Here is a 9,179-nt window from a genome sequence, read left to right as displayed (position 1 = left end):
CCACATAACTCCAGGTGGTTCTGCTTCCCTGATCAAACCTTCACCAATACAAAAATAGAGACTGAATTCTAAGCCAGTGATTCTTTCAGCTGATAACTGGGGGAGTAGCACGAAGTACACATTCTTCTCTCCATGACTTTGCAGCATATGCTGACATGTTTCTATGTAAAGAAGGGAAAAACTTTAATCTTCATGTATGTATGCATGTATCCTTTTTAAAATGCAGAAAGCAGCCTCACATCATCCAAGGAATTTTCTAAATTGAGTCATGGAAGCATGTCTCATTATGGTCAGAATCTCTGCTGCCTTCAGATTATTGCCTTTGCTATTCTAAATCTCAAGTGTGCATACATTTCTGTATAATGATGAACATTTTTCCTTCACTAAACGGTCGTGTCTCATTGTCACCAAATAAGGACCTTGGTAATTGCTGAACTTGAGCAATTATTAAAGAATCGTATCTCTTCTCTAAGAGTTCTCTTTCTTCTCTTGGCCTCTTATTCTTTCTTGTTCTTCCCCTCCCTAGGACCTGTCTTGAGAAAATACAGTTAATCTCCTCTAGAAGCTTATCTTCCTCAGCTCTTCTGTTCACTCATTAATTTGGCTCTCTTATGCCAGTTTTGCTTTGATTGTATGTTTAAAGTTACTTAAATATAGAAAGGGGCTGTGATGGTGGAGAGAGGACCTGTAGCTTTACAGGAATATATCTTATCCTTATGGATTTATTGATCTAGACAATAGATAAGTCAGATGGTACTGCATGCTCAAGATTTTATGTTTGGAAGAGAAGGTAGCGATCAGCATTCACTGGGAGAGGCTGGAAACTAGTTTTATCCAATAGGATAGGATCAATGCCAAAGGAACACTCAAATACAAGTTACAAAAGGAAATTAATGCAGATGGCTGGAAATTGGCATCTTCTGAGTTCAGAGCCAGTTGAACCCAGTAGTCTTGGCATTACTCCAAAGAGTGTTAAGATTTCCCCAAACATAGACAGTCATGGGAATCTTAAATAGAAGAAAATTGTAGAGATTCTGATGACTGATGGTGATGTTTACTGTTTACTCATAATGCAACCAGGTCACCCATGCGTGGCTAGCCACATAGGAACCTTTCAAGAAAATGAGTGTAGTTAATCAGACTACACGTAAGAGGCAAGATTCCAGTTTCTGAAGAGAAAAAGTGACGAGAAGATTCTTCAGCAAGAACAATTTGGCAAGACGGTTCTTTAGCAAGATCAGTTCAGGACCCAGTCATAGAGCTATTCCATGATTTATGCATTCACTCAACGTTTATTGAGTGTATAGTATATTCTGCAACCTGGGCTTGGCATTAGGGGTGCAATAATTTTCAAAAATGCATTTCCAGGAACTAGTGGTTATGTATTAGTTATAGTCCTTGAAAAATAACTACGTGAGTAAATATTTCTCTTTACTATTATTTATTTCCTACAGAACTGCTAAGAGCTTTTATAAGCATATTTATGCTGCTAATGTGTTTCTGCAAAGGGTTATATATAGTAGGTTGCATTTTTCATACACAACTTGTTTAATGGTACATCCTTTAGGAAATGCTGGCATGATGAAGACATGCCATCCTGGCTTTCAAAGACCTCATCTTCTATTGAAAGCCAATAGTGGAAAAAGTGATCGATGTAGATAAATAGAACACTAGAGTAATAGAAGTAGAAGGTGAAGAAAAGAAGCTGTACTAACAGTTCATTTGCTCCTTTAGATTCATCATTCAGCCTTCTCCTTCTGCTCTCTGTTCCAGTGATGTGGTGGCTACTGGCAGCATTATTTGGGTTTCCTTGTCCTCTAACTTCCAGTTGGGATCAATCAATCAAAGAATCCAGCAGCACATCAGAGGGTATGAAGACAGAGAGACTGGGCTATTATTTCTGCCTGCATCTACCCTTCTGTACGCCTGGCAGGGAAGATTTCAGCAGTGGCTGTTTTCTTCTACTAAAGGCCATGGATCCTGTCAAGCAGCCCCTCACACATATGTATAGCTCTCACTCTCTTCGGGGACAGGATCCTTCTATCTCTTTAGGTCTAGTGTTGATAACACTTGTGGTTAGTTCCTGTGTGTGTCACCATCTGCTTTTCATTCCTTAACTTCTGTATAAAGCACCTTAATTAAATTATATCTAATTAGCTTTTGTGTGCATAATCTATGTTGTGCCAGAACTCTGAGTGACAAAGGAACTAACATTTATTGAGTGTCTATTATGTCCCAAACACTTTAACATACATTATTTTATTTTCTTATCACAAACACCCTATAGCATATGAATAATTAGCCTCATTTTATAGAATCTAAAAAGGGCAGAAATGAAGAACCAGAAAGGTCAAATAACTTGTTCTAAGTCGCACCTCTAAAATTAGTAGATGTGAGACTTGAGCCCAGCTATTCAATAGTCATACACTTATCATATACTATTATTAAGCAAAAAGGACCAATTACTCAAAATAGATCAGAAGGTTAGAACCATACTGGCAACAAGTTTTGCTTGATAATAAGCCAACTAAATAATGAAATGATTTGGTACCAGAATGCAGAAGTAGATCAACTAGATTGAGCATGGAGAGAAGAGGCAAGGGACATGACAGCCATTTTTAGAACTGCACGTGTTTTTTCCTCAATTCTATCAAAAGGATTCAAAAGACACAATTACACTCAATACACACAGCATTATAAAATCATACATTCTGCCACAGTGAAGAAGGTCTGAATTCTTCTGGAGCTGTGTGCATTTGAGAGTTTCTTAACTGATCACTATCCCTGTAGTGATCTACATTAATCTAAATTAGGAAAACAAGAACAACAGCAATGCCTTATCTATGGTTCTCTGTGTAGCTGGGTGTGGAGGCATGGAAAAGGTACTGCTGTTTTCCCTAACTGTAGGGAAATTTGGGTACTAATATATGGCATTGCTGTCCATATTTACATTAGAACATCAAGTCCCATACAAATGTAATAAATCTGGATGGGAATAAAAAACATTTCATTTTATTTTTTCATAAATTTCTTAGATATAACTTTCCTTAATGCTCTGACCCTCTCTGAAAAGCTAGAGAATCTGATAAAATGAAATAAGACAGGTGCACATCTAGACACTGGCAAAACAAATGTACAAGTTGTTAGACAAATGTAATTCAGCAACAAAACAAAAACAGCAACCAACATCTGCAAGAATTTCCAAAGCCAGCAATGTATTATTATTATTTGTAGACAAATATAGTATATGGGTTTCCAAACAGGAATGACCAGTCTCAGAAGGGTTAAAACAAGGCGGACAAAGGAAAGATACAAAGCCTTATGACAATAGCTTTATATAACAAATATAGCCAAAAATTATTATGCACTTTCTAAAATCTCAGGAGGAGGATGATGAAGATTTCGTTAATCTAAAAACTCTTCTGCTAATCATCAAATTGTATGTTTGTTTCATTTAAGTACGCTATTTCCCCCTTTATTTTACTGGAAATGTTTTTACCAACTGGAATGGATCTCATAGTGGTGATAGGGTGGAATTTCTTTGACATAAAAGGGAATTTTTGCCTGCAGGGCCAATATCACAAGGATCAACGATTTTTGATTAAACACATATATATACCAAGGAGTGTAGCTATGATGTCTTTGTGTGATATTTGGATTTTGTAATGAAACACAGCAGGGAGAATGTGGACGTTAAGGTAAAGAAATACAATATGTCTGAAATCTGTGTAAGATCTAACTCCTGGTATTATGATTAATTTTCTCTGGGAGGCAGCCAACACTGACATTATGCTGCTGTTGAGAGATCTTCTTTTGAGGGAGAATGTCTGGTGATGCCAGTCTGAATAGCTGCACAAATGATGATGTCTATGTCTTTACTAAACTGGGATTGTCTGATGAATCAAAATAAATTTTAGAGCTATGTGGAGCCCAGGGTAGAAATTTGGTTATTTTTCCAAGTCTTGAGCTAATGGACCTTTTAGAAGCCAAACTTATTATTCCCAACAGGTGCAACAATGTGCGGTAAGGTCTCATGAAAAGAACGTGATTTGAAGGAAAGCCCTGTTGTGTTCTGAGAGTGGATTCAGGGTAAGTCACTCTCTTTGGATGACAGTGTCCTTACCTATGTGATGTCAATAATAATGACATCTATACACAGGTAATCATGACAATCAACTAGAGTAATATACGTGAAACTGACTATATACATCTGTTTCTTGAAGTCAAGAGGTCTACAGATTCTTCCCAACTCTTCCCTTAAAAACAACTAAACACCATGGGAAAAGTATTTTAGACTCTCTTTTAAAAAATATAGTAAAGGGATGGCAATAAGAAAAAAGAATATAAGCAATCAAAAACTCAGCAAACCTGAGAACCTAGAGGGATAAAGAGGAAAGTGAATTTGAGTTTCACCATGAAGACACTTACCAAATCTAAATGAACTTGGTACTGGGCTTTCACAGTCTCCCAGAAGACATGAGACAATGCCCAGGACAAATTCAGGTAGGAAATCTAAAAAGACATCACTCTATGTTGGCATTAGGCTAGAACTTCCAATGGGTGTATTTTGGCATAAGGCCATCTAGAAATAAATCAGACTGCTTTTCTTCCCAGGAAACCATTTAGAAAAATCCCTTCTCTCAAACCATTTTTTTGCAGAGGAAAGAAAAAAAAATTGCTTTGGAAATCTACAACAAACTCTCACATAGATTTGTACACCAAATTTACACTAGTTACCAAATTTACACTTAAACCAGCAAAAGCTGGTTTAAGATATAAAGATTTTCATCTCAAATCTTCCTAGCATAGTAGTGCTCCAGATGTATGGTAGAAGTAAATGCTAATCATTTGTGGAGTAGACGACCCTCAGCCTACATCTCAAAGGAAGATAAGCTTGTAGTAACAAAATATTAAATGGGTAGTCTGGGGGTTGGTCAGGGTGTGTAGGTCTCCACGACCAAAAGAGAGCAGTCAAAAACAAAACACAACAACAATAACAACATGAAAATCAGGGCCCCTAAAAGTTCGAATATTGAAATTATTACACAGAATATAAAATAAGCCTGTATGTCTAAAAATAGACTATAAATGTAAGTAAAGACAGACTTCTGTTTCCAACTATGATGGAGTAAGTAACTTGTATTAAACTAACCTCTCTACTGAGGAAAAAAAAAAAACCCTGTAGATGTGGAATAAATTTAGAAAACAGATATTTGGAGGCATAACAGAACAAAGGAGGTAGTGAGGGCTTGAGGGGAAGAGATCCTGGAGAGATGTGGGCATGGTGGGGCTATGTGTGGAGGTGATGTGAATGCTGTAACTTGCCTTCACTCTTTTTCTTTTCATAACATTTGCCAATATACAACCAGCACTATAGAAGCCAGACAGGAGTGACCTAAAGCTTGGGACAGTCACTCTGGGCTGAGGAGGCAAAAACTGACCCTTAAGCTAGAACTTGAGAATCCAGATCACAGAGAAAAAGGAACCAAAGAGAAAGCAGCCCACATTTAACTATGTAATTTCATCTTTGGATATTTACTAACTCCTGAATTTAGCATTCACAGTGTAACACAGGAAACCAAGCGAAACAGATGATGTTCCCTCTAGTACTCATTTGATAAGAATTCTGTTTTCATGAATGGATGTAGAATTTTACAGTTGTTTCTGTATACAATTTTTTTCTGTACATTTTTTCTGTATCTATTTAGACAATTGTAGGACTTTGTTTTTCTTTTAAAATCTACCAATACAGTGCTTTGCATCGCTTGATTTTTCAAATGTGAAAATGATGCTGTAATTGTAGGATACATCATACTTGATCATATTTTTAGTCATAACTAGATTTTCTTTTATTTTGGTAAGGATTGTTTTATGCCTATTTATTAATGATATAGTGAATTTTATTACTTACAAATCTTTGTCTGGTTTCAGTGTCAGGGTAATGCAGGCTTTGTATACTATGTCAAAAGGATTCCCTGCTATTTTCTCTTCTAGAAGAGCTCATTTAGAAATGGTATGCTCATGGGTCAGAAGAATCAATATTGTGAAAATGGCTATACTGACCAAGGTAATTTATAGATTCAGTGCCATCCCCATCAAGCTACCAATGACTTTCTTCACAGCATTGGAAAAAACTACTTTAAAGTTCATATGGAACCAAAAAAGAGCCCGCATCGCCAAGTCAATCCTAAGCCAAAAGAACAAAGCTGGAGGCATCATGCTACCTGACTTCAAACTATACTACAAGGCTACAGTAACCAAAACAGCATGGTACTGGTACCACCACAGAGACATAGATCAATGGAACAGAACAGAGCCCTCAGAAATAATGCCACATATCTACAACTGTCTGATCTTTGACAAACCTGACAAAAACAAGAAATGGGGAAAGGATTCCCTATTTAATAAATGGTGCTGGGAAAACTGGCTAGCCATATGTAGAAAGCTGCAACTGGATCCCTTCCTTACACCTTATACAAAAATTAATTCAAGATGGGTTAAAGACTTACATGTTAGACCTAAAACCATAAAAACACTAGAAGAAAACCTAGGCAATACCATTCAGGACATAGGTGTGGGCAAGGACTTCATGTCTAAAACACCAAAAGCAATGGCAACAAAAGCCAAAATTGACAAATGGGATCTCATTAAACTAAAGAGCTTCTGCACAGCAAAAGAAACTACCATCAGAGTGAACAGGCAACCTACAGAATGGGAGAAAATTTTTGCAACCTACTCATCTGACAAAGGGCTAATATCCAGAATCTACAATGAACTCAAACAAATTTACAAGAAAAAAACAAACAACCCCATCAAAAAGTGGGCAAAGGACATGAACAGATACTTCTCAAAAGAAGACATTTATGCGGCTACAAAACAAATGAAAAAATGCTCATCATCACTGGCCATCAGAGAAATGCAAATTAAAACCACAGTGAGATACCATCTCACACTAGTTAGAATGGCCATCATTAAAAAGTCAGGAAACAACAGGTGCTGGAGAGGATGTGGAGAAATAGGAACACTTTTACACTGTTGGTGGGACTGTAAACTAGTTCAACCATTGTGGAACTCAGTGTGGTGATTCCTCAGGGATCTAGATCTAGAAATACCATTTGACCCAGCCATCCCATTACTGGGTATATACCCAAAGGACTATAGATCATGCTGCTATAAAGACACATGCACACATATGTTTATTGCGGCACTATTCACAATAGCAAAGACTTGAAACCAACCCAAATGTCCAACAACGATAGACTGGATTAAGAAAATGTGGCACATATACACCATGGAATACTATGCAGCCATAAAAAATGATGAGTTCGTGTCCTTTGTAGGGACATGGATGAAACTGGAAACCATCATTCTCAGTAAACTATCGCAAGGACAAAAAACCAAACACTGCATGTTCTCACTCATAGGTGGGAATTGAACAATGAGAACTCACGGACACAGGAAGGGGAACATCACACTCTGGGGACTGTTGTGGGATGGGGGGAGGGGGGAGGGACAGCATTAGGAGATATACCTAATGCTAAATGACGAGTTAATGGGTGCAGCAAAACAACATGGCACATGGATACATATGTAACAAACCTGCACATTGTGCACATGTACCCTAAAACCTAAAATATAATAATAATAATAAAAAAGGGGGAGGACTATCAAAAAATTAACAGATTAAAATAAATTAATACTTAAAGACAAAAAAAAAAAGAAATGGTATTATTTGTTCCTTAAGCGTTTAATAAAGTTTGCCAGTGAAATGCTCTTTGTGGAGACAATTTTAATCCCACATTGTCTTTGATATGGGGCTACACAGAATATCTATTTTTCCTGAGGGAACACTGGTGACTTTGTATCTTTCAATGAATTTCTCTAACTAATCTAAGCTGTTAAATTTATAGGCATAAATTTTTAAATATTCCATTAATATCTTTTTAATTTGTAAGATCTTTAATGAGTCCTTCTTTCATTCATAATATCAGTAATTCATGTCTTATTTTTTTCCAATCACTCTGTCTCTCTGGCTGGAATTTTTCTTTCTTTCCTTGACAGTCTCAGTCTCTCTTTCTGTGTGTGTGTGTGTGTGTGTGCGTGCGTGCGTGTGTGTGTGTGTGCGGGTGTGCTCGTGTGTGTCCGCGTTTGTGTGCGTGTGCATGTGTGTCTATTCACTGATTTCTGCTTTTATTATTTTTTCTTCCCATTGCTTATTGAGTCTAATTTACTCTATTACAATAGAAACTTAGATTACTGATGTCAAATAGTCTTATTTTTTAATATAAGCATTTAATACTATAAATTTTTATCTGAATGCATTTTAGCTATATCTTCCAAATATTGATATGTGTACTTTTATCTTTATTGCACTCCAAATATTTTCTTTTTTTTTTTTTTTTTTTTGAGGCAGAGTCTCCCTCTGTCACCCAGGCTGGAGTGCAGTGGCACAATCTCGGCTCACTGCAAGCTCCACCTCCCAGGTTCACGCCGTTCTCCTGCCTCAGCCTCTCCGAGTAGCTGGGACTACAGGCGCCCGCCACCACGCCCGGCTAATTTTTTTTTTTTGTATTTTTAGTAGAGACAGGGTTTCACTGTGGTCTCGATCTCCTGACCTCGTGATCCGCCCACCTCGGCCTCCCAAAGTGCTCTGGGATTACAAGCGTGAGCCACCGTGCCCGGCCAATATTTTCTTTTCTTGAGACGGAATCTTGCTCTGTCGCCAGGCTGGAGTGCAGTGGCACGATCTCAGCTCACTGCATCCTCCACCTCCCGGGTTCAAGCAATTTCCCTGCCTCAGCCTCCCAAGTAGCTGGGATTTAGGCACGCACCACCATGGCCCGGCTACTTTTTTGTATTTTAGTAGAGACGGGGTTTCACCATGTTGGCCAAGAGGGTCTCGATCTCCTGATCTCATCATCCGCCTGCGTCGGCCTCCCAAAGTGCTGGGATTACAGGCATGAGCCACTGCGCTCGGCCGCATTCCAAATATTTTCTAACTTCCCTTCTAATTTTTGTTTTTAATTCAACACAATTGTCCTAGAATTTACACAATTCTAAGTACAAATGGCTTAGAATTGTCATTTATGCTTGTGTTAATTATCAACTATTTAGACATTTTCCAAATCTCTTTTTTTGTAATCAATTTCTAGTTTAATTCTGTTATGTCAAAGAGCCTA

Source organism: Symphalangus syndactylus, chromosome 5, assembly GCF_028878055.3.
Source record: "Symphalangus syndactylus isolate Jambi chromosome 5, NHGRI_mSymSyn1-v2.1_pri, whole genome shotgun sequence".
Lineage (NCBI taxonomy): Eukaryota > Metazoa > Chordata > Mammalia > Primates > Hylobatidae > Symphalangus > Symphalangus syndactylus.
The sequence above is the reverse complement of the archived record's forward strand: the minus strand, read 5'-3'. Positions refer to the sequence as shown.